The sequence below is a fragment of the Ursus maritimus genome, unplaced genomic scaffold, assembly GCF_017311325.1.
Source record: "Ursus maritimus isolate PB19 unplaced genomic scaffold, ASM1731132v1 scaffold_10, whole genome shotgun sequence".
NCBI lineage: Eukaryota > Metazoa > Chordata > Mammalia > Carnivora > Ursidae > Ursus > Ursus maritimus.
This window is the reverse complement of record NW_024423344.1, coordinates 27,269,003-27,295,510: the sequence shown is the minus strand read 5'-3', so window position 1 is coordinate 27,295,510 and position 26,508 is coordinate 27,269,003. Positions and strand designations below refer to the sequence as shown.

General features: G+C 43.2%; 1 protein-coding gene across 4 annotated transcripts in view; it reads right to left on the bottom strand.

Annotated features, from left to right (window-relative positions):
- The window catches only part of ENOX1 (ecto-NOX disulfide-thiol exchanger 1), a 541,200-nt gene that overhangs the window by 404,317 nt on the left and 110,375 nt on the right, over positions 1-26,508 (bottom strand). For all 4 annotated transcript variants that reach the window (XM_040623096.1, XM_040623115.1, XM_040623105.1 and 1 more), the window contains exon 2: positions 22,808-22,873. The gene's annotated coding sequence lies outside the window, so the exon portion shown is untranslated. The remainder of the gene's footprint in view (positions 1-22,807; positions 22,874-26,508) is intronic.

Genomic DNA, 26,508 nt, shown 5'->3' with positions numbered 1-26,508 from the left:
GCATTTAAAGCCATGTTCAGAGCACTACGCCAACTTGCAGGCAGAAGGCGGGTACTTGAATTTCCTGACATTTACAGCACCATGTAGGTCCTTTCATCAAGTTTAAATCTAAAAATATTCAAAGTTTAATTATCTCATGGATTTCATTTGTCTTCAATTTATCCCTGACTACATACTAAGCAGGCAATGATAGGTCTATAATTTTTAAGCATGACCAAAAATAAAATTTAATACATTTGGGGAATGAAAAAATCAAATATAAAGAACCTTGTACATCAAATAATAATTCTCCCAATAAGAATCTGCCTAGAAAATTTAGGATTGAAATCCAAGAAAAAGCACCTGTTATTCTAAGCAAAAATCTTTGCATAAATTCCTATCAGTATCATCCATTGTCAAAGCATAAAATTCTTCTGTTACTCCTGTAACCAAAGTTGATCGAAGAGATTATCAACCATATGCCCTCTGCACACTCCATGTAAACAATTTTTAATTAAAATATCATTTAATTACCAATTCATTAGAAGTTCTGAATTCCATGGTAATTATTTCAGCAACAAGTTTGGCCGGATCACCATCCTAAAATATTGAGAACTCACTAGGGGAAGAGAATTAGAAATGGATTTTTTTTTCTCAAACAGAATTCAGATTATATTCACTCAACAGATACAATTCTGTACATTTAAAGACAAATACCTCTCATGGGTCACTATTATGAATTCAGCAGATCATGGATTAGTTTCTAATGGGAGGCTTTGTTACTTGTCTTGTGACAGCTTTTATTCCAGACCATCTTTTTAAGGATGTGTGTGAAGCATACCTGGAAGGATGAAGATAGTGTCTCCCTCCAGGGGCAGACCGATTGGTGTCCTGACCAGGATAATAAAGGCTGGGCAAGTTTGCCAGTAGGATTTCCTAGACTCTGTGTTCCTCAGCTGTGGCACAGACCCCCCTCGGCCTGCTCTGCGTTGCTCCCCTGGAAGCTGGGGGACAAGGGAAACCAATGGGAACAGAAAGCTGTATCACGAGGAATAAAGTCCTTTGCGTCTGACCCAGGAATTTCGTGTCTTCTGCCAGCATATATGAAATGGTGGCAGGCTCACTTATTAGCTTACAAGCAGGGCAAATTTAAAAGCCTTTGCAACTCTTGGGGCGTCTGGGTGGCTCAGTGGGTTAAGTGTCTGCCTTCAGCTTAGGTCATGATCCCAGGGTCCTGGGACTGAGCAGAGATTGGGCTCCTTGCTCAGCGGGGAGTCTGCTTCTCCCTCTGCCTCTGCCTGTCGCTCCCCCTGCTTGTGCGCTCTCTGACAAATATATAAATAAAATCTTAAAAAATTTTTTAAAAAGTCATTGCAACTCTTGACAGTTGTGTATTACTGATAATTTAAATAAGTATTTTAGGAGGCTCACTAACTCCAAGGTAAATTTTTGCACCTCCCTCTGAAGCCTGGAACTCACAGCTGTCACTTGTGCTCAATTACATCAAACCCACTAAAAAATTCCACTTTAATGCAAGGAATTCTTAGAACTGTCTGGCCACCCTCTAGCTACTAAAATGAGGGGGGTGGACACAAGTGGAGGAGACCTCCCCTTCTGATGACCACCTTTGGGTTTTCAGAGCCATCAGGGCCGTGGGTCTGTACGCTACAGACAAGATATCCTTCCTATGCCCTGATTGATGGCATGCTTCCACAGGCTGACCTGTAAACTCCTGCCATCAATCAGTCTGTCCCACAGAGGCCAGGGGAAGAAGATGTCATGTCTCGCTCACACTCTCCAGTTTGCCCCGCAGGGCAACACAAGCCAGACTCACTGTGGGTGCAAATACATCCTTCTTTTCCTCACGTTGCTGCTTAGGCACATGGACAGTAATAACCAATCTTTACAGAACACTTCGCAATAATAACTTGCTCTTTCTCCCACCCTGGAGACGTAGACAAACAGAGCCTCAATGAGTGGACCCAGGCCTAGATCCGGTAACTGATGGAAACAGACACATAAACACATACACTCAGGGCTTCTGATTGTTCTTCTGTACAATTCCAGTCTCGTACTTCATGAAACCCAGAAGCCCAGCAGACGGTTCAGCACGTTGTCCAGCGGGCAACGTCTCCCTCACCAAGCCCTCAGCAGGAAGCGCCTGTGAGCTGCTAGGTCCTGCACCCTCCTGAGCACAGACAGCTTCTTCGCCTCGCCCCGCTGCTCGTGGCTGCGCCTGGCACACAGCACGGTCTTCCCTATGCTTCCAGGGCGGAAACCGTGAGGTCCAAACAGCAAGCAAGCCTGCACACCTGCACAGAAGCTGCGGCTCTGCACCCCAGCACCCACCTCTGTCCTCTCACGGGCTCCTCCAGCCGCTCTTTAGTTGGCCCCACGAGAGGCAGGGGAGTACAGCGGTTAGGGGGCAGAGCCTAGAGCCAGATGGCCTGGGGTTTTGAATCCTGGCTCAATCACTTCTTAGTTTGGGGTTTTAGACCATTTATTTAAACTGTTTGTGCCTTAGTTTCCTCATCTGTAAAATGGGGACAATAATAGTACCTCTATTACAGGACTATTGTAAAGAGTACATAAATTAAGTAAATACCCCAAACAGGCCTGTACTCACTAAGTGTTATCTATCATCAGTGTTACCTGTTATCACTGTCACCATGACCACAGCAGCTCTCAGTCTCCTTTGGACACACGGTTCCCATTCTGGCTAGCAACCCAATCTCTGCCTGTCAGACCTGGTTCTGAATTCAGGTGAACTTCTCCAGGGTCCCCCACCCAACAAAACAGCAACCTAGTCTGGCCCACCCCATCACCAGAAACAAAACTCTCAAGGAGAATATGATAAGCTCCACGAATATTCATTGAATGAATAAACGAGTTGGGAATTCTTTCTTTTACAACATACATTCTGAAGAGAAATGAGACTGTCCCTCCACCTCTTTTGTGAGCAAATCCATGTGGTAGACAGAATAATGACACATCCTCCCCCCCGGCCCCCGCAAGATGCCCACATTGTTTTCCCAGAAACCTGAATATGTTTGTTACCTAACGTGGCAAAGGAGACTTTACAGGAGTGATTCACATGAAGGACATTGAGATGAGAGGTTTTCCCAGATTATCCAAGTAAACTCAATTTAATCATATGAGCCCTTAACTCTTAGCTATAGACAACCAGAGAGATGGCAGCACGAGAAAGACTCGACCGCTCTTGCTAGCTCTGAAGATGGAAAGGGGTCCCAAAGCAAGGAATGTGCACGACTTCCAGAAGCTGAAAAAGGCAAGAAAACACAATTTTCCCTGGCGCGTCCAGGAACGAAAGCAGCCCTGCTGACACCTTGGCTTTAGCCCCATCCCCCCTGTGTTGGACTTCTGACTTCCAGAACTTCAAGACAATAAATCTGCACACTTAAGTCACTAAGTTTATGGCAACCTGTTACCACAACAACAGAAAACTACTATAATCCCTTTGGATTCTTCTATCAGGGAAAGACCACTACCCCGTTTCTGGGCACCGTCCTGTGGGGTTAAGCAACAGAAAAGCACCTGTTTACCCACCAATTCACTCATCTATTGATTCACTCCGTGATTTTACGGAGCACCCCCCACAGGCCAGGCACGGCTCTCTGTGCGACAGAAAACAACAGTAAACTAGACAGTCCTGCTTGGCTTCTGTCCTCATGGGGCTTCCGTTCCAGGGGTAAGAGAGAGAGACACTCAACAGGCCAATAAAGAAATAAAATAATTTCAAACAGTGATAAGCGCTGTGAAGGAAATAAAACAGGACCATGACAGAGAACACCAAAGGCAGATCTGGGGGGAAAGGAAATCGAAGCCTGGGCAGGAGGAAGGCTAAGAAACGACAATTTAGCTGAAATCAAAGGAGACAAGAAGCCTGCAGGACAAAGATCCAAGTCAGCTCCTGAGCCGGTAACCCACGGCTGACCCGGCCTTCTTAAGGGTACCGTAGAGATGAAATACCCGCTTCGGGGAATTGGCAGGACTTCTTGCTCCGAGGGAAAGTGCACTGTGTGAATTGCTGCACTCATTTTCCTGTCCTCACTCTTCACGAGCATGACTTTTAAGGCTTTATTTTTTAACATATTTTATGAGCAGTGTAAGCGCAGCATTATCCCAGAGTCCCAGGATATCATTCTCCACGAGAGCACTTAGTGCTCTCCTTACGTGGCGATGCATGTGGTTAGACTCTGGAGACAGCGGGACTGCTGGAGTGATGGGTTTCCCTGGAGCTGGTGGCTGCCTGTATCTGCGACACTGGCCCCGGGACTAAATCCATCGCTCAGGTTCCGACCGAGATGGAGAGCCACAGCCCGTGCGGACCACCGCTGGCTCCCCTGCGCACTCCGTTATGACAAGCCAGCAAAGGAAGTAGGTGGTGGGCAAATGTATAGAACCCTCTCTCCTACCTGTCATGTAGGAATGACGGACTTTAATATCTAAAACATACAGACACCAAACGAGTCACTCCCTTTATCTATTACATAACGTCTTGCTCTGACATCTATCCTGAAACAGTGAAAACAGCTCCAATTTTGCGTAAGGTTGTCACAGTGTCATTAATTATTTCTCACAACTGTTCCCTTCACAGGTTTTTTTATGAAGGTCAAACTGGAATGTCCAAGTAATCTGTCTCGACCCAGAGTTCCCAGAGGAGTGCAAATGACCTCAGACCCCCCACTAAGAGCTTCTTCCACGGACACCTTCCCATTGAGAAGACGACAAAGCTGAGGTACACACAATCAGCAAGTGCCAGAGCTATTTCACCATTTCTGTTGTTTTATATGGTAAGATGGTGAACGCACAAGAGACCTGATTAAGTGAGAAGGCTTTTGTGTTAGAGGGGTGGGGTGCAGAGACGACACTTCATAGTGATAATCCATTGCCTCTGAGAAGGGTGCCCAGGCTTTAGAACCAGAATATCTGGGTTTGATTTCCAACTCCATCACATAATAACCATACGACCTTGAGTAGGACACCTCTCTGACCAAGCATCAGTGCTTTCTTTTCCTATAAACTGAGGTCGAAAGCAACATCATCCTTCCTGTCTGCTTCGAGGGTTCTCACAATTACAAAATGAGACCTGGTGAACCGCAGAACATAAGCATCAACCGAAAGTCCCCGGGGCCTCCTCGTTCATGGTGCTGCAAATATGTTGAGTTAAGGCAAGAGACTAAGTCCCAATTCTCTACACTGCACCTGTGATTCCTCCCCTCATTTACTCCCCCTGGGATGCCCTGGTGGTGACAGGAGTGGATGTCGACCACACAAATAGACCTAAGGCCTGCCACTGACAGCCCTCCTCTTCTTTGCTTTTCCTCTGCTCCTCTGACCTGTCACTCTGCCATCCACAAGTCACAGTCGACACTGCTGACAACATCCTCTGGGAGAATAACTTCCTCTAGAACACCAGCCCCAAGGCCCAGCCATCAGGGAGACCATTTCTACTCTTGGGCCTTGCTCTTTCAAAAAAGGGCCACCGAAAAAGAGCCATTTTGCCAATCAGTTCTTTGTAGGGGGCGGCAAGGGCTATCTGTTAAGGGCCAGAAAATAAATATTTTAGGCTTCAAAGGCCTAAATATTATCTCTGTAGCACATTCTTCTTTGCTTTCTTTACAGTGCTTTACAAATTTGAAAATAATTGTTAGTCCTCTGTCCTTACAAAAACAGGCCACAGCCTGGATCTGTCGCAAGGCTGGAGTTTGCTGACCCCAGCTTTATGCCACAGCCCTCATTCACGCCACAACATACTTGTTTTTGTGTGTGCGAGGAGGGGTCTGCTCTTGGTAAGGGGAGTTGAGGGGAAGCTAGTTAGGTCAGAGAAGGTACCTGGAACCACTGCTCCCTCCAACATCCAGACCCTGTCGTTCAGTCTGCTCCACTCTGGCAGATTTCTTCACTCATGGCTTTCTCTAGGGGACCCCGTCACTTCCCTCGACCCAGCCTCTTCTGGGGAATCCTAAGCCATGGGAGAGATCATCAGTGTGAACTCCAAAAGGGTTCAGTTCTTACACTCAGGGCTCCTGAGCTCTGCGTAAATCGAGCATATAGCTTCCACGCCCTTAAACATTCTATGACAGTTAGAAGCCCCTCTGCGCATTGGCACATGGGACCTTGTAGTTGGAGTTACCCATGAGACAGTCCAGCCTGGTAGAAATCCATCTTGAGCCACCCGGGATATTTCATACATTTATTAGCTGCTACGCTGATTATCAAAAAAGAAAGTGGGAGAGAGAGGAAAAAAGAGAGAGGTGGAGGAATGGAAAGAGAAACCACTGTAGAATATTTTATCTGGATGTTTTAATTATCACAAAATTATCTTCACTTAACACTTATGTCCATCCGATTTATCAAACATATCACATAATTCAAAAGCAAAAGCAAGGTCCCCGCATTCATGGTTTGTAAAGGAGAGGGAGTAGATTTGGTCTTCCTTTTAATGTTTTCCCCTCTTAACAGAAAACTTCACTTTGCTCCTTCTCGATTGTCCCATATATACCATAAGTCAAGGCCTCTAACAACTCATAGGTGCCCAACTGCAAATGATGTGAAGGATGCCCTTGCGGCTCCCAGACGGGTTAGAAGACGGTGCCCCTTCTGTTCTGTGTGTCGGTACAACTTGGCTAGCTGACGGTACCTCTGTTGGGGAGGCCTGGAGGGGTGGAAGTCACCGTTCACCGGGCAGATCCAGCTGTGCCCAAGGACACACATTTTGGTGAGCAGAGCCGAGACGGATTCTCATCCCAACTCGTGTCCTTTGCCGGGCTGCCCAATAACGCAGAGGCCCTGACTCGGGTCCTGAGTCCACGTCCACAGGCCAGATGAACCTAGTCCCTTTTGCGCAGCTACCAGTACTCTGCTGACGCACAGGTTACTGATGCTATTTATGGTCGTGGTCCCAATAAAACTTCTCTGCTAGACAGTCCGTGCTCATCATCACTTAAGAAGGGCTGATTTTGAAAGGGATGACAATTACTCAGGTCAAGTGGTCTGCAATGTTGGCAAGGGGCAGGAGGGGGGTGACTAACTGTCCATGAAGGTGTGCCGCTCGGATAGTACCAGAAGCGGACTGCTGAAGTTGCGAGTGGATGCCTGCTCCCCGCAAGGACTGCAGAACCCCAGCATCTCTAAACTGAAAGATGTTCTTCCATAGTGGGAAGAAAGGTTCGTGAAGCTTTGTTTGAGCCGGACGGAAGAGGTAAGTAAGCAGCTGAGAAGCCACAGGGCCGTGAGCAGGTTTCACTGGTCTGAAGGGGAAAGAACAGAACGTGGTAAGGGCCTGGAGACGTGCAAGGAAGAGACAATCCAAAGCCACCTGGGAGCTGCCTGGCAGAACCCCGCGACAGACTGGAAGGGGAGAGGGAAAGGTCATGGTCGAGTCAAGGATGACAGGAGCTCCCCGCCTGAGGAAAGGACTGATGGTTGTGTTTAGGTTGCCAAGACAACAAGACTGAATGGCAGGGAGGCTACAGTCTCTCTCTGGGATTCTCCCCTCCCTGGTTATGAAGTGCAGAACTGATCTTCCACTTAGAAGTACAACACGCCACTCTGTTACGTGAGGGCTGTGTATCAGCTGAAACGACTCACCCCCAGTTGTACCCGAATGCTGCAGGTTGCAATCGTGCTTCAGAAACACATGTTTTTCAGCACTGTTAATGCAAACAAACGTCCGCAACACCTCATCCAAGCCCATTCATGGGAAAGATAAATAAATAAAAATATTCTAACCTTCAGCATTATGCATAATTTCTCTAAACACAGAGAACTTTGCAGCAGAGATCTACCTTCCCAGTAGAGAATGCACTACGTATTTTTCTCTGGAAACTAAAGATACTACATATAAATTTGAAAACATATATTTCTTCAAAGTATTAATTTTTAAAGCGGCCAAAATTGCTAACAACCAGGGAAAGTACCGATTTATAAATTATGTTCTCGGCATATAGTATACATTATGAATTTGCATGCATATTAAATGCAAATAACCAGAAGAGCATAACATTAAGGCTTTAAATTTATATGTGCAAAAGACAGTAAATTCTAACATTAAAATTCTTTCCAGAAAATATTAACTCCCCAAATCCCATGTGATTGTCACATAGCCAGCAGAGCAGTTTCCGTGCAGAGTTTGAGAAGAGTCAAACCTGGAAGGCCCAGGCCCACCCCATTCACCAGGCAGAGCAGACAGGACCATCCAGCGTCGTGTAGGACAGAACAAAAGTGCTCTGACATTGCCCAGCTTTTCAAACATGATTTTTAAAATAATTCAACATAACAGGGGTACTATTAAATTGCCACCATTGAATCACTAAGAGAATCTTCTTCCAATGTAAAGATTTCACATTGAAGAAGTGGGGCAAAACACGGCTGACTCTGCTCTTTCACTACAGTAAAAATAAGAAATTTGTGATGTAAAATTTTATACATCAACTTGTGTAGGCTATGGTGCTCAGTTATGTGGTCCAACATCAGTACAGAATGTCGTTATAAAGGTATTTTGTAGATGTGATTAATATTATTCATCAATCGACTTCAGGCATAGGAGATTACCCTGCATAATCGGAGTGGGCCTCATCCAATCAGTTGAAGGCCTTGGGAGCAAAAACTAAGTTTCCAAAAGGAATTCTACCTGAAGACTATAAACATAGAAATTCTAAGTTTCCTGCCTGTCAACTTGCCTGACAGAATCCAGACCGAAGGCCTGCCCAATGAGTTTCAGACTTGCCAGTTCCCACAATTACATGAGCCAATTCCTTAAAATAAATCTCATCATACATACTGTACATACCCCACACACACGTATATATGCCTATCTATTGATAATGTTTCTCTGGAAAAGCCTGACACAAGAGTCAAAAGCATTCCCAGTTCAGAGAACTGAAAAAGCATACAGTATTATAATCCATCCCAGTGGACAGGTGAGTGCTCGTTGATCTTAATTACAATGGAAAAGTTAATGTTTTCTATTTTAAAATTTTTTTAAATGAGATATAACTGATATATTAGTTTCAGGTGAACAACATAATTATTCAATAAATGTATATATTGTGAAATGATCACCATAATTAGTCCAGTTCACATTGCTACACATAATTACAAATTTTTCTTCTGGCGAAGAGAACTTTTAAGATCTCCTTTCTTAGCAACTTTCGAATATACAGTACAGTACTGTTGATGCTAGTCACCATGCTGTCTGTGACATCCCCAGGACTTCTTTATTTACAACTGGAAATTTGTACCTTTTGACCACCTTCACCCTTCTGGTTAAATAGTTCCACCACTGCGGCGTGAAGAATTTTCTTGAAAATTTCCGGATACCCACTTACAAAATTTTCATGGTTCAGTCTAGGAAGAACGAGGGTGAACCGTATTTGTAGAAGAGTAGGGGCTCATGAAAATCTCTCTGGCAGTTGAGCATTGGCTCGGCCATGCTGGCTTGGGGGCTTGCCTTGCTGTATTTTTACTGTGAATTTTCTGTGGATGCTCAGTCTTGGGGGATGGAACCGTCCCTTAATTTAGGACCTAAAAGCCCTATTCATACTGTCGGCTCTAATGAAGCAAATACCTATCTCGTTTAGATCGCACAATTGCACAGGATTACTGCCACCCTGACCGCTCCTTCTCTGGCTTCTTTTCTCCCTTGGCCTTCTCACAAAGCATTCACAATGTTTGCTTCCAAGCCTCTGTTCTTCCCTCTCCTCTATGTGACATGGAATGCTTATCCACACACCCAGATCCGATTACTGTGCATGCATCAAAGACCTGCAGGCCTGTGTTCCCTCCGCTGACCGCTCTTAGCACACTCCTTTATTTACTGCTGCCTGTAGGGTCTCCTGGGAGCTGGTGGAATTAGGGGAAGGGTCGGAGCGCTTCCAAATGAGAACTGATCAACTTAACAAACTCCTATCTTTTGCAATCTGTTCCATTTCCACTGTTCCGTGACTTGCAAGCTCAGAAAAGAACTGACACATTCCAGAAAACATTTGGACATTTCTTCTGGATACCCTGCCCTTTTTTTTTGGATGTGGAGGGACGGGAGGAGTTCTCCAAGGCAGCAGCCTAGCCTTGACTGAAAGTTATCTGTAACTTCTTTCTCTTCTATCTTCTCTGTGGATCTTGTCTCCAAGTCCAATCGCTTCTCCTGTTTCCTTCCTCAGAGGCAGTCTTCCTCATCCTGCACCACCCCTCCTTTTCTTCTGAGTTATTTTATAACCCACAGCAAGAACCAATCTCCCCAAAATGGCATTTTGATCATGTCACTTGTTGCCAAATGTTCCAAATGTTTCTTTTGAAATTAAATTTCAACCCCAGATTTAAAAGTCCACCAGCTGACTCCCTTCTGTTCCTGATTCTCTTCCGTCCCAGCTGTGCCCCGCTCCCTTGCCTTGGGCCTGCCTGCTGCAGCCTCTGCTCTCTGGACAGGGGGGCCAACACTTCGGCCTCACTACCCTACCCATAATATGTTCTTGCTCTCCTTTGAATCTCCACTCAGAACAGATTCCTCTGCTCATTTTTCACTGGGCAAATTCAAGAGCGAGGGTTTTTCTTGATCCCACATCCCAAAAAACTAACTCACCATGGTTTTTCACCATTTGATTCAGATCGTAAGGCCTGGACTCACATCCAGGAATCCTGGGACAAAAAGTTATAACTACCTGAGTAATCACATCTTGACTTCATCCAAAAGCACCCCTGTTTTTACCATTCTCATAATGAAGTCTTAAATGAGAAACCTCCCCCAAATTGAACCTTTCCTCTTGACGAATTCTCTTAGACGCATAAACCTACCTACACAGGTATTATTAGGCAAGCATATCAGAATACATTTCCCATGTTACATGGGATTTATGCACATGTTACATACAAGTATGGATATATTTTTGGAAAATTGTTTTTTAAATATTTAATAACCATTAAATGGGTAAAATAATACTCTGTTCCTTATGGAACAGTGAGAAGTCATTCTAGCACTTTTTGCAAGTATTTGCAATTGTAATCAGTAATGGGGGCAGAAAGAATGCGGATGTTTTTCAATCATCACTGGTGAAAATGTAAATTTTTAAAAATTAAGACTCTGAAGTTCACCTGAATTAATCTACTGCTAATGCAAGCTAGGACTATTTCCTAGGATTCTGAGTGGCTTAACATCATCAAGACATGTCACAAGCTCCCACCAAATTATTCAGCGCACGCCATGCATTATTCGGAACCTCTCAGAAAATGAAACGGGGAGAGACAATGAGAGTGTCTGAAGAACAAAAGGAAAAATGAAGCACAGGGGCCTCAGGCTAAAAGTATGAAACACTTGAGAGGGTTCTAAGGACATATTAGATGTCTGAAAAATGAGAGTAAATCAGCAGGCCCATTAACTGAGCAGAGAATTAAAGCGCCATTTTTTCCAACTTCAGCCTTGAATATGGAAGGTGCCAAATGGACTGTGTTCTCTGGCCCCTCTGCATTAGGAAAGAGAGTTCTCCACTATGTATTCTCAAGTGCCTTTCTTCCTTTCCAGCTAATTTAGTGAAAGAGTGACCGTCCATTTCCTAACTCTTCTCCTAAAACATTATTGCTAACTTCCCCGGGACAGCAGGAAAACAATCAACTGAAGATTCAAAACACAAGCTATATTCCCCATTAATTTCAACTTTTCTGTCCCCCTTTATTAAAAAAAATGAAGTTTGCTATCTTCAGATGTCCTGTCTTTTCCCTTAATTTTTGATACAAAATGGTGAAATACAGCATATAGATAACGCCCAAACGGAGTCACCTCCGGAGTAGACCATATTTCACAACTGCATACATTTCAACATCTCGTCTCATGAAAACAGAGTTGAAAGCACTTCTTCCCAATGACTTGATAAGACAAAAGGTCTAGAAGATCTAGTAGGAACACATGAGAGATTTTTTTTTTAACTAGTTTGTATTTATACCAATTGATTCATAACACAGTTTCAACTGTTACGTCATACTGGGTGCAGATGTTAACTGCTTTCAGCTCTCTAAGTAGTTATTTTGGACTCGGCTTCCACAGCTGGAAATCAGCACACCAACTGGTAGCAGGTCCTGACACACTGCTGTGCTATGAACGGGTTCCACGTTCGCCATGTGGTATTGACGCCCCTTAGCCCCAGGGAACCGGGGGGGGGGGGCTGGGGCCCCTGGCACCCCTGGACAAGTGACAATTGGCCATTGGCTTTGCCGGAGTCCAAAGGCATAGTACTCCCTGCTCAGTTGAGTGGCATTAAATATGTCCATGGACCCCCAGTTCAACAGGCTGCCACAAAGACACCCCTGCCCTTCCTAGAGAAGTGGCCCACGAAGCTGCTAGAAGAGCTTGGGCAGGGGGACCCGGTGGGCAAAGCCACAGATGGCAGCTCACCAAATTCTCTCAGTAAGGGTTTCTGATGCCTCTTTTTATTTGGGGCTAATATGCTCTTTCATTGGCAACCAAGTTACCTATGGGGTGTCTGCCCTAACACCGAACATACATTTTACCCATCAGGGCTTCGCCACTATTTTTAATTACTTTATAGGAAAAAAATTCAATGGGGACTATCAAAGTATCACATTTATGTAATACAGAAAAAGTTTAAAGCTATTGATTTTTAAAAATTTTAACTTTTGTAAAATTTGGGATCCTGGTGAAATGGCTTGAAGTTTTTTTTTTTTTTTAAATCACTACTTGTGTAGTATCCAACAATGACTAACAAAAATCTGGAGAATCACTAAAATCTTGATAAAGAAATGTGGTTAGCTACTTTAGGCATATATGCAATATTTAAAAAGTAATGTTCATAAAACAAGCTCAGGTTTCTCATCAGAAAATCTGAGAATAGGGGCGCCTGGGTGGCTCAGTCGGTTGAGCATCTGCCTTTGGCTCGGATCATGATCCCAGGGTCCTGGGATTGGACCCTGTGTTGGGCTCCCTGCTCAGTGGGGAGTCTGCTTCTTCCTCTCCCTTTGCTGCTCCCCCTGCTTGTGCTCTCTCTCTGTCAAACAAATAAATAAAATCTAAGAGAGAGAGAGAGAGAGAGAGAGAGAGAGAGAGAAAGAAAGAAAGAAAGAAAGAAAGAAAGAAAGAAAGAAAGAAAGAAAAGGAAGGAAGGAAGGAAGAGGGAGGGAGGGAGGGAAGAAGGAAGGAAGAAAGAAGGAGGGAGGGGGAGGGAATCTGAAAAGATTCTATCTGGAAGTTTCATTTCTATACAACAGTCTCCAAATGGGTGTCCGAAGCTTGCTGCATTATTAAGTACTAGTTTCTGCGTGTGCTATAATAAGGCAAAATTGGTAACTGACTAAATAACATGCTTATAGAACCACATCTTGGTTTTACCATTTCAGGTACTACCTATTGGTTTCCCAGTGAGCAAGATGAGGGTTAACGTTCTTTCACACACATATACATGCCCCATGTCCCCAACCTCTCCGAATTCTACCACAATTTTGGTTACCTTAAACGTCAATTTTTAGATCATTATAGCCATGGAGATACCATTAGTAGTTGAATCATGTAATATTCTATGATTACATTTCCATTTCTTACTTTCCGTTTTTCCTGGAGTTAATCACTGCTACATTTAATTTCCGTTAGTTTCCTATATACTTTCCATGAGGTTATCCCCAAAGCTTCCCCAGACTTCCAACTCTCACTTCCACATAAACCCAGCAACTGTTTTATCAGTTTCTCCATCTTGAGGAAGTCTCTCCTGAACCCCTCTCCCTACCCCAGCTTAGATCAGAGGATCAGTAGTCCCACTGTACTCCTGGCTCCTGTATTGGTCTTGTCTCTGGGACCCTGGAGCTTCTGATTGGCTCACCCTGTCATTTACTGGAGCACACCATAATTTTGTAAAGTTTCATGAAAATGTATTGGCAATATCTTTTAATTGGAAATTCCTATCTATCTTTAGTTGTGGGAAATTTTGTTAAATTATTTCTTCGATAATTTTCTGTCCTCTGATTTCTATATTCATTCTCTCAATCTGGTGTTACTATTTTTGGACATTGGATCTCATAGACCAATCCTACACATTTTCTATCTTTTTATATTATTTTCTATTCTTTCCCTCTTTTCACTCTACATTCTAGGAAATTTGCTTAATTTGTCTCCTAACCCTTATAAATTCTATTCCTCTTTCATGGTTTTAGTACACACTTTATGCCTCTGAAGATATGGATGATTTTTTTTTTTTTTAAGTTTTCTTCCTCCTGCAAAGGTTCGGTTTCCTCTAAGATGCTTTTTTAAATGTTTGCTACCTACCATTTGCACCGACATGGATGGAATTGGAGGAGATTATGCTAAGTGAAATAAGTCAAGCAGAGAGAGACAATTATCATATGGTTTCACTCATAAGTGGAACATAAGGAATAACATGGAGGACATTAGGGGAGGGAAGGGAAAAATGAAGGGGGGATATCAGAGGGGGAGACGAACCATGAGAGACTATGGACTTCAGGAAACAAACTGAGGGCTTCATAGGGGAGTGGGGTGGGGGAATGGGCTAGCCCAGTGGTGGGTATTAAGGAAGGCACGTGTTGTGATGAGCACTAGGTGTTATACACAAACAATGAATCATGGATCACTACATCAGAAACTAATGAAGTACTGTATGGTGACTAACATAACATAACATAACAAAACAAAAGTTTGCCTGTTTTAGTGTTTATCTCTCATTATACTTTTCGTAAATGTCTGATGATCCTTGAAGTGGGGAACTAGAAAGTCAACAGTAAGGTTGGACGGGGTGCATTGTTGGTTTGGGGTTTATTGTAGGACTGATCTAGTTAGGCCTCTTCTTTGGGGGAACGCTTGCTGTCAGTATTCTTGAGTTTTATTTTTAGGTCACACCCCCAGGGAGGTATCCTGGAGCCTCCGTCAGTTAGGGTATCATCCTGGCTCCCCTCAGGCTAAGGGGCACAGAGAAGGTGGCTGTGGTTCTCAGGATTTGGTAAGTCAATACAATCTTCCTGACTTCAACACCATTTTAAACTTCTCCTGATATCTGCAAATCCAGAAACCCATTGTATCGTTTCTACAGAAGAAAATAATCTCCATTCCTCTGTTGGAGGGGAAGAAGGGCAGTTACCCGCATGTACACAGTGGGAGCAGAACTGAACTTTCAACCAAATACTCGTAATGCTAACCCTATCTTCACTCTCATTTCCAAGGGAAAACTGTCACTGAAAATTCCTGAGCTTTTGCAGGTTTCGCTAGTGTAAACTAGGCTCCTCCTTCCTTTCTCCTCTGCCACATTAAAATTCTGCTTTCTCAGGCCCGCTCCATAAGCTACCACTCATACATCTGTATCCCAGATTCCCAAATGCTGTGGCTGTTGCCTTCTCTGTTCTTATAGATACATGCCTTTAAAAAAAAAATCCCTTAAAAGTCATTTTAATGGAGTTTCAGGAAGGGCCAGGAATTAAATAAAACATGTACTCATCTTTAATCTGAAAACTATCAATCACTCTTCATCCTTTCACATTGAAATGGGCATTATTCAATTTTTCTTCATCATTAAGATAGCGAGGTCCCATGTTCAAGAGGAACAGGAAGTAGGAAGTATAGCAACTGGGGTTTAGGTGGAAGTGAATTTGATGACTGCATGCTCTTATAAATGAATGTATCTCATTGTCCTAACAATGTGTTGGGCACTGTGGGAAATAAAGGTATGTCCCTATTTCAGAACAGCCTGTAAAAATTCTCAAAAAGGTTAACTATTAAATAGGTCCTTGACTTGATAATTAACCAAAATGAGAATATTCAGAGGGAAAAGCCTCCAGGCAAAGGAGTGGAATAGTCAGAGGCAAGCCTAATGGAGGAAAAAGGGCTAAAACGCAGCTTTGAAAAATAAACGTTAGAAACATTTCTTTTGTGGAGCTTGCATAATGTGTATTAGATATAAACTGATCAATTGATTGAAGAATGAGATTTATTTTATGTACGCTAAGGCTGCTGGCATAAGGAAAAAAAGAAGCTCTTCTGCTTATAGTACAGCTGCTTTAAGTCTTTATTCTGTATTTTTTACCATAGTGAGTCATAAAGATGTGAAATTATTTTTTTTAAATACCAGTTTAGTGCACTGCAACCTTATGAAAAGAGATATAGTAAAACATTTTATTTTTTCAGTGATGTGCTGGTTTCGAAGCTACAGTCTTCTACGGATTGAAAACACCATCATTATTATTATTATTACTGAAATAACTGCAGGTAACACAACTTCGTTGCTGTGCACCTGCAACTCTCTAGTCCCTAATGCCATTTATCCCATTGAAATAATTGTCTTCATAACATGGGTTTTGATAATGCACAATTTTAAGGAATATAACCATTGCCTGAGGCAGAACTGGCTCTTAATTGGATGTATACAGCTATGAGAGGAAGGACTCCAAGGAGAATATTGCCCATGTTCAAAAACCAAGACAAATCTGTCCTCCCCATCGGATCTGGGTAGGAGGCGGTGGGAAGGGAAGTGTGGCTGAGAGATGCAGATATCTGAAGACAGAAGCTTCTCAAAGCTATAGAGTGGGGAGTGAACTCAGAAGTACAATGAGCCCACCGGCGCCTGGGTGGCTCAGTCAGCTAAGCATCCGACTGCTGGTTTCAGCTCAGGTCATGATCTCAGGGTCCTGAGATCAAGCCCTGTATCAGGCTCCACACTCAGCGGGGAATCCACTTGAGATTCTCTCTCTCCTTTGCCTCCTGCCCCTCCCCCCACTCGTACATGCATTCTCTCTCTTTCTCTCTAAAAAGTAAATAAATAAATCTTTAGAAAAAAAAAAAAAAGCACAATGAGCCTATAAGTTTGTAGACAAAGAGGAGACAGTGAACAAGGAGTAACTTCATCAGGGAGTAACACATCAACACGTGATCTGCCAGTACACCACGGGGCAGAAAGTCTAGCCACAGAAAACAGCTCAGACCCTGAGCCCTGCGGGGATCCTGGGTCACGTGAAGCTGGCCTGGACAGCTTGGCAGCAGAAATGTGAGAGACTCATTTCTGAGATCAATGAAATTGAGGGAGCCACGTTTACAGTACTGCGGATAGAAGCAAGCAAAAGGAACCAGACTGAATTAATACTGACAAAGGACCTTATACGGAAGTTGTTTTTAAACTAAATCCATGGTATCCTTTGGTTTTTAATTCAAGAAACATTTACTGAGTATCTACTATGTGCAAGGCACACAGTCTTTTCTCATCATTTGTCTCATTATCTTATAAGCTGAATGTAAAAAACAAAAATCCAGTTAATTGATTTCACAGACTGATTGATGTTCTTCTGTAAGAACAACAGATTGATTTTTTTATAGACAGCAATACTAATTTTTCCATTATGTCCTCCTCTTTCTGTGCGCATGGTCCAATCGACTTTAGGGCCAACTCAATACAAAGAGCAGAAGAAAGGCATTAAGAGAACAAGGTCCATTAGGCCCAATATTGCCTCAATTACTTTAATTCCATTATTCCTGTTCATATTACTTCTTTAATCAATATCTCCTTTCAGTTATTCATGTTTACCCTTTTCAAAATCGCAAGTAATAGGATTATGGTCTTTTGAGCTCAGTAGCAACAGACTTTCATAAATATATTTCTGAATTTGTGATTGTCTCCAGATCTGCAACTGAGGAGTCTTAAATTGAATCAGGTCTTCCAGAGGCCCTCTCGTAGAAACATGCAGAGCATCTTAATGCAATATAGGTGCTTTTACCTGTTAGGCCATTTGTCACTCCCTGTCAAGACCACTCACATATGGCTTAATGGCTTTCTAAGTTTCTTCTTCCCGTGTCTAAGCTCCAGGGTCATGTAACTAGTTTTCCGAATGGATCTCTTTTCTGTACATATTCCTGCTTTTCACTGAATGCAATCCTTCTACCTTCCACTGACAATACCCTGCCTTGCAAGAGTTTCTTCTGGACATTACATTAACCACTGACTCTTCCGTATGACAATTAATCAATCCCTCAGTTGCACCTCTGTAAGAGCCTTACAAATTAAAGGAACTCTGTTCCCTCTCCATTCGTTCAACAAACATCAATGCAGTGCCTGCTGGATGCAAGACGTTCCTCTTCTGGCACGGACAGGTTACGTCACAGGCAGGTGGCCCTTCCCTGCAACACGCAGTGGTCCTCCGAAAATGTTGTAAGTAACATGGGATTTAAAGAACTATGTGAAATTGTGATGCGAACAGTCCCTCAGAAGTTCTCCTAGAGATCAGAGGGGGTAAAATTACATATGAGCAGAGAAAAGCTTCATAAAAGATATGAATCTGAGTGAGATCTTAGAGGATGGGAGGGTTTTGAAAAGGGAAGCTAGGAAGAGAAAGGGACAAACTGTGTGCGAAAAGTAATACAGCAAATCTAGCTGGGGTCAATGATTTTCGGAGCAAATACAAGACAGAAATTGCTGAAATCCTCAAGGGACTGGTGAGGAAGGCCTGACTTCCCCTGGGAAGCAATGAGACCAGGGAGGAGCTTGGCAAGACATAAGCTCTTCTTAACATAGCCTCATCACCACGTACGCGATGAACTGAAGGCAGCTGCTACTTGCAGACATGAGACAGGAAGGCAGGCTCGACAACACGTAAGGAGACCTCCAAGATGGGCTTCCTGCCTCCCTACCTAGCCCCACATCCTCTTTCCCACTTCCTGTCCCACCAACACCCAAACGTCAAGGAGCACACACCCTGCTCTGCGTAGCTCTGTGCTAAGCTGCCCGCGCGCTGTTTTCTTTGGAATATTCTCTCTCTACCACACTGGTCCCTCCAGTCTCCGATCCAATGCTAACTTCTCTATAAAGCATTTCCTGACTGTCCCAAGCCAAATCAGTTGCTCCTTTTCCCCTGTGTAAGGTACACCTGCCGCGCAGCTCCAGCAGAGCAACGCTTTCTACGGGATCATCTCCCAACTAAATTATAACACCCTTGATACTATTCCCAGAGCAAACACTGGTACGTGCGGGAAGGACAATACATGAATGAATCAATGAATGAATGAAGTGAATAGTTGTATGAAAAAACAAAAGAAAGAGACAAGACTAGAAAGAAATGGCCGCAGATGAAAAGGAAAGGAAAGTAAAAATGAAAGAATTATAGAAACCTGAAGAGCTTAGTAATAACTAAATGTAGGGTAAGCAAAGGAGAACGCCAAGCTTCTGAGTTCTCTGCCAGAAGCCCAATGCCTTTCTTCATTGCTTTTACATTATCAGCTTCAAAACACTGAACATAAACTCATGGATTTAACAGAAACAAAGAAGGAACCACCAGGAGACAGAGGCAGGGAAGAACCCAGACAGAACAAACACTACGATTTCTATTTTAACCTACTCAGGTGCAAACATTTTCTGAGAAAGTTTGATAGATTCTTCATTCAAAGTACAATTTCTTTAATTAGAATAGTTTCCATGTATCATAAATACACTCTAATTTCAGAGGCATAAAAAAAACTACCATGTTAATTATTAACTAAAGAGGCACAGAAAATCATTTACCCTTTGTAAAAATCAGAGTTTAACAATGAATATATTACTATCAATTCCATAAAACTCTTAGAGCTGAAATTTTCGGAAATCTAAAGATTCGTGAAATTAGAGAATGCAAAATGGAAGTGGGGAAAAGACGAAGCAACAGGAAATTAGTTTTTAATTTTCAAGGCACCTGAGATTTTATTTCTCATGTATTTTCTCTTTAATAGTAGAGATGTTTTGGTACACATAAAATGACCTAAATATTAAAACAGGATTTATTAGAATGTTATAATTGTACTAACACACACTTTAGAGTACAGAGCAAGATATTTAAGGGCAGTTTAGTGACCAAAACGCAATTGCTCACTGAATTCCACATGTAATTGTCAAAAGGCTATTCTGTCGTCACTCAGACTTGATCATTGTGTGAAAATATAAATTGGTTGTTTTCACTTTTTTTTTTTTTTTATAAGTAGGCTCCTCACCCAGCAGGGCCTGAATTCATGACCCTGAGATCAAGACCTGAGCTGAGATCAAGAGTCGGACGCCCAACGGACCCAGCCACCCAGGCGCCCTGGTTGTTTTAATGTTAATGAAGCCCTGTAGACACTTACAAACCGAACAAGGAGATTCACATGGTAAGTTATAGAAGGCCCCTAATCGAGGGTAGTATAGGCTGTTGAACAAACTGGAGAAGAAAAGTAAGCAGTGGAGGCAGCAGGATGAAGTCATACTTCCGTACACAGCCCCGGTGGAACCGTGCCTGCATGCATCACACACGCCATAAATATCTGTCGCTTGATTTACCAATTTTCTTCGGACTAATGTCGGTGTGAAAAATGGTAAAATGAAATTTTATTTTCATTTTCATTTTCTACTGCCTGTCATCATCTTATAAATCCACGCTGTCTAGGCCAATGCTATCACTCGGCCACGGGACAGGCCGCAGCCCCGCCCCCAGCAACATGAAAGCCTCACCGCATTGAGAAGATTGTAAATAAATTACTCCAGCCCACCTGCTGTGCAGCTTTCCAGAAGGCCAGGGCCTGAGGCACTCAGTCTCTCCTAGACCTTGGCCTGCCAACCTGTAGCTGAGAGGAATACACAGGCTTCCTTCGCCCGCAGGAGGAAATCCCTCCTGGCCTCTGACTTCTCTCAGCAGGAGGCTTCCTTTTGGTAAGAAAAGGTAATCCTTTCCTGGAAGTAGGGTGGACTGGGCTGGAAAGCTCTGTCCTTACAGGAAACAGGGGCTTTCTAAAGAATGGGTCATTGAAGTGCTACCTGGAGACCAGGATCCTCATATTTGATCAACACTCAAATCTAAACACTTAAAAGAGAACTTTTAATAATTTTGAGCTCAGGAAGCATGGGGGCGGAGAGGACACAAGAGCTGATCTGTCTCAGGATAGCCTTCGTGGATTAGTGCTGGGGAGCAGAACGTTACATTTAATAAGTGCAAAGCAAGGCGGCTGGGAAGGAAGAATAGCCCGACGGAGTAGGATTTAAATGTTATTGAATTAGCTGGAAAGCTATCTTGATGAAGTGATAGGGACGGCATGTAAATTGGCAGTTCAGCCTGAAATGAGAAGGCACGACTTGCTCACACAGAGGGCTCTATTTTATAAAAACTGCATTTGCTATTACTTTTAAAGGAAAAATCTTAGCACATTCATGATACTGTTTAACTAGGACAATCCTGAAAGTAAGAGTTCACTGAAGCCAATGGTCAGCATAATACCTGTCCACCTCTGATCACTGCACTTTCTTTTTTCTTTTTTTTTAATAATAATATTTTTTTATTATATTATGTTAGTCACCATACAGTACATCCCTGGTTTTTGATGTAAAGTTCAATGATTCATTAGCTGCGTATAACACCCAGTGCACCACGCAATACATGCCCTCCTTACTACCCATCACCAGTCTATCCCATTCCCCCACCCCCCTCCCCTCTGAAGCCCTCAGTTTGTTTCTCAGAGTCCATAGTGCACTTTATTTTTTCAACTTAAATTTGAGCAGGGCCGTTGGGTCTTTGTCATTCACTCATTCAACCACTATGAAGCAACAGGGACTGTGCTAGTTTCTTTAAGGGAGAGCAAAATGAATTAAGTCTCCTTCCTTAGATGGTGCGATGGGTTTTGAAATGTGTACTCCAAAGGGATGTTGAAGTCCTAATCTCCATACGTGTAAATGTGACCTTATTTTTAGAAGGAAGATCTTTTCAGATGGTCAGGTTATGATGAAGTCACTAAAGTGGTCCCCAATCCAGTGTGAAAGGTACCCTTATAAAAAGGGGAAATTTGAACAGGGAGACAGACACACATTTAAGGAAGACAATGTGAACACCCAGGGAGAAGGATGGCCATCTGTATGCCAGAAACACTGGAGGCTACCAGAAGCTAGGAGAGAGGCATGGAAGAGGTTCTCCCTCACAGCTCTTAGAAGAAACCAACCTCACTGACACCTGACACCTTGGTTTCACACTTGTGGCTCCAGGACTGTAAGGTGATAAGTGTCTGTTGTTTAAGCCACCACCGGTTCCTGCTACTTGGTCATAGCCACCAGAGGAAACGGATATAAATTGGGTCACGAAAGAAGCAAGGCCAAAGACAAAACTACCAGTCAACAGAACTCTCTGAGTGGGTCTTCCTACAGATGCTCTGACTCAGTGAAAGCGGGCAGGTTCCGTCCCTGGACCACCGATCACCGCCCTTCTACAGCAGTTCCAAAAAGGCCATCAAAGAAAAAGACGGTTGATATCCTATATAAAGTCTGACCCAACGGGAACTGTTTAATCCTCTAAAAAGATAATTAGAAAGAAACAGAAGCAATAAAGGTTAATGGAAAATTAATCTTGGTGACCTATTTGGGCAAATCAAAGTTGTGGGACATGCATTTATTTAAAAGGAAAATGCAAAGAATATTTAGAACGGCAACTCTAGATAAGGGGGCAGAGATAAGACTTTAATTAGAAGTTTCAATATTCATATATTTACATAAATGTTGAAAAGATAAAAGCCTTCTGATAGTGTAATAAAGATGAACAATAGTAATTCAACGTTAACTCCGCAGAAAATGGAAAGCGAGTTCCAGGGACTAGTCCTGTTTCCCCACTGGCTGTTTACAGAGGCCCTGTTGCAGGTATTTTGCAGATGGTCCTCAAATGCATGCTAGTTCACCGCGCTCCCCTAGGAGAGGCCCCCCGCACCCCAGGCTTGAGTGAGTGAGACACACCTGAGAGAATGATGTCAATGGTATAATTAAGCTGAATCACCTCCCCTACAGTGACAAGCAACATGCTATTAGTCCTGCTTGTCATTCCCTGAGACACACCATCCCTTTACCTGAGCACGGTGAGCTTGCTCTCTTCCACGTCTTATAGGTATGATACTGTGCTGGCTGCAAAGGACCTGTAAAATAAAGGCCGTCTTGTTAGAAGAAACTCCAAACATCAAATTCAGAGACCTGTTGGAATGTGTGCAGGCAGATGCAAGGTTTCACTTGCAAAGTTTGAGCTGAACACTGCCCTTTCTTATTTCTAGCCATTCCAACTGGCTGCCCTTAGAGAACGCCTCTGCGTGGTGCTAACCTGGTCAATCAATAAATGGTGAAGGTCTTATCATAAACACAGGCCATGAACCGTCAATCTTCCAAAGAATATTTCTGCTTTGAAAGTAGTCCTTGTTGCCGAAGTGGTTGCATCAGGGCCAATGCTAGAGCCAGGGCCTCCCAAATCTAAGAAAGCCTAAATAAATCAAGCCCTAGGTAATTAAAGGCAGCACAACTTAAAGTATCATTCTGAAGCAGTTCGGGGGGCTGACCAGCACAGGATTAGCACGTTTAAGCGTGGGAAAGGCTTCTTCCAAATTTCTAAGATGAAATAACAGTTAGATACTTCTAAGTTTTCTCTCAGAAAATCTGTTGTGGTGCAAACTATAAAAATGCATCTAGACATTTTCATAGGATAAATCCCAACTTTATTTTCTAGAAAGTATTTTAAAGTCCTATTACTCAAGCTGGATCCATGGACCAGCGACACCAGCATCAGCAGGGAGCGGGAAACGCAGCACCTGAGAACCTCCCTGCAGCCGACTGAAACGCAATGTGCATTTTACCAAGACCTTCAGGTGACCCCACACACAGCGAAGTCCAAGAAGCATGGTTCTGACGCGTATTATGCATCTGGCCTGTGATCACTAGAAGCACAAGAAGTAAGTTGCCTGAAACTTCTAAGACTCTCCTCTGGTGGCCAGGAGTTAATGAAATCACAAGCCCTTCACTATAGTTGCATGAATCGGGGAACCTACTGAACTCCCCCAGAAACCACTTCCTGCCGCCTACATCAACTTTTCTTTTCCAGAACGTGTATGCTAATTGTGAACTGATACCTAAAAGCATAGCATAATTCTAGAAGGATTCCGTTTTACAGTCAAAAGACCAGCGTCATAGGTCATTTATTCATTCTATAACCAGTCGGTGAACATCTACTTAGGTAATCCATAATAACCAACATTGTGCCAAGAGCCCAAAGTCTAGTGGGAGGACAGAGATTTCAACACTGAATTGTAGGTCTAATATGGAAAGGTCAGCACAGGAAACCAGGTTGCCGAGGTGGGCACCAGGGCACACTTGGAAAGCATCTGACCCACACCTGGAATACTGGGAAGGCTTCCTGAGCTCAGCTCTGAGGAAAAAAGAAAGATGAAAGATTTTCCAAGAAGCAGCCCACCTACAGGCACAGTGAGTGTGGTATTAGGTTACAGCAAGGACCTAGACAGCGATGAAAGAGTCAACTACCTCACTTAGAAAAAACATTGGACTGTGATTTTATAGGGTTTTTTTCCAACCGCTTTGAGTATTTGTATGCGTGAGCTATAAATGTGGCCGCCCTTAGGAACATTTTTTCCCTTTCAACTCTCCTACCTGTAGACAAGGAGGGATGGCAAACATCAAATGCAAGCAGCACTAACTGGGAAGTCTGTGGAACCCTGCAAGGGGGCAGGGGTAAGGGAACCGTGCCTCCACAACTGCTATTTGATCACAGATGGTGTCAATGAAACCACAACCAGCAATTCGGGGACCATAAAGAGAATTGCATTAAAGTTAATACAAAAGTCAGGAAAATGTCTTAGGCGAGGGACGCTGGCTATTGGGCAGGTGCACCGCTGGGAGCAATTGAAGGCTCTCAGTGAGACCACCGCCTGCACACCCGTCTCTATGCCTATCTCTTCTCTGTGCATTCAGATGGTTTTTATCCTGTCTCCTTCCCCCTCAGTTACTCTTGTGATTTTTCTCATTCATTTTCCTTCTCCTCTCATACCTCCAGGTGTCCTCCGGTCTCTAATTCAACTCTCATCTTTTTCCTTTCAATTTTCCTGCTTTTCCACACCCTCCTTTTGTGAGAAGGAGATAAGGGACAGAAGCAAGGACAACCAAACATCTTTCTACTCTCTTCCCTTGATCTCTCTTTCCTTGGCTCCACTAATATCCCCACATGTCTGTTCCCCTCTTCTACACTCGCTTTCTTTTCCTACAGTCGGTCTCTGTTATCAGTCTATAGCCAGTTCTCCCAAGCATAGAGCTCAGAAACGACAGCTGGCCTCCTCTACTGTTCTACTGTCATACTTGGGGTTTCCAGATTCTCCTAACGTGCCAGGGTCAACAGTTGAGAAGAAAAAAAAAAAAAAAAACTTTAAAAGTGTAGTAATTTAGTATTTTCTTAGTTTTAAAATGTGGAACAATTCTGTATTTTCCAGCTGCTGTGCTGAATGGGTACAAAAGTATACAATATACTAGGCAAAAGGGTTTCATTCTATTCCCGGGTCTCCTTAAGTGCTCTCCCTCCAACCCACCATGAATCCAACCTTTTCATTACTCTTCTCCCTCTTTGTACAGATCCCCAAAACCCTCCTGGAATGACTGAAATGTGCCTCATTACCAGCCCAAGGAAGATGAATGACGCAGGTCAGAGTTAACTGAGTGCTTCTTGACAAAGACACAATGCAGCACACAAAAAGGCCCATTTAACGCCCCATCAGGAAGCCTTACAAGTTACAGCTTAATAAATATATGAAGATTATTGTAATACAGAAAATGTCTAGTACCGCTTCCCACGTGAAATGCACTTACAGAGAACTCAACAGAGTAGGCTGTTGATATGGCAATCTCACACATACTCTTTGAATTGCAGAAAAGCAATTTGGTTTTCTTTAGGCATTTCACTCTATTTTCAACCCCTGTGAATTATTTTCAACCCCTGTGAACTATCAGCAAAACTTTGTAGACAAATCCCAGTCTTTTATGCCAGTCCCTGGACGTAGCATATGCCCCTTGCAGACAGTATATGCTCCCAAAGTATTTGATGAATGAATGAGTTAATTAATCAATCAACTGACCAATCAATATAAGCCTAAAACACAACAGAATTAAGTAGCTGCAGGATAACAGTACCACATGCTAAAGCACTTTGAGAAATTGCATGGTTTTGGCATTGTCATCTAATCATATGGTCAATATAGGTCTTGGGTGTAACTCATTTCCAAGATCTAGTGAAGGGAAGAGAGGTTGATTGGGCAGGGACACTGAGGCGTCCAATGTGACAACCAACATTCTAATAGCAAATGAGCAGCTATAAAAACTCTAAAAAGTAGACAAAATTTCTCCAAAAAAAAAAAAAAAAAGTTAGCTTGGGTTAAATCAGTCAATCCTTCCATGAGTTCCCACGATACACACCCTTTTATTACTGATGGTCTCATCACACCGTTACCTTTCCTCAACAGTTTCTGTGTCACACTAGAGAGTGAAGACCTGGGCAGCCCCCCAAGATTTTCTGGGCAAGCCAAGAAAGCTCCAGAATGGGTTCACTTTAGGCTGTGATCCTATCTTGGATAAGGGGAAGAAGAGACATGACAAGCTGAGCTATGCCTAAACAGAGCCTGAAGAGTCCCCATCTTCTTGGAGTCACCTCAGAATGCAGGGACCACAGCAGCAGTTCCCCGAAACAGGGACTGCCAGTCACTTCCTATCAATCAAATAGGAGTTGGAG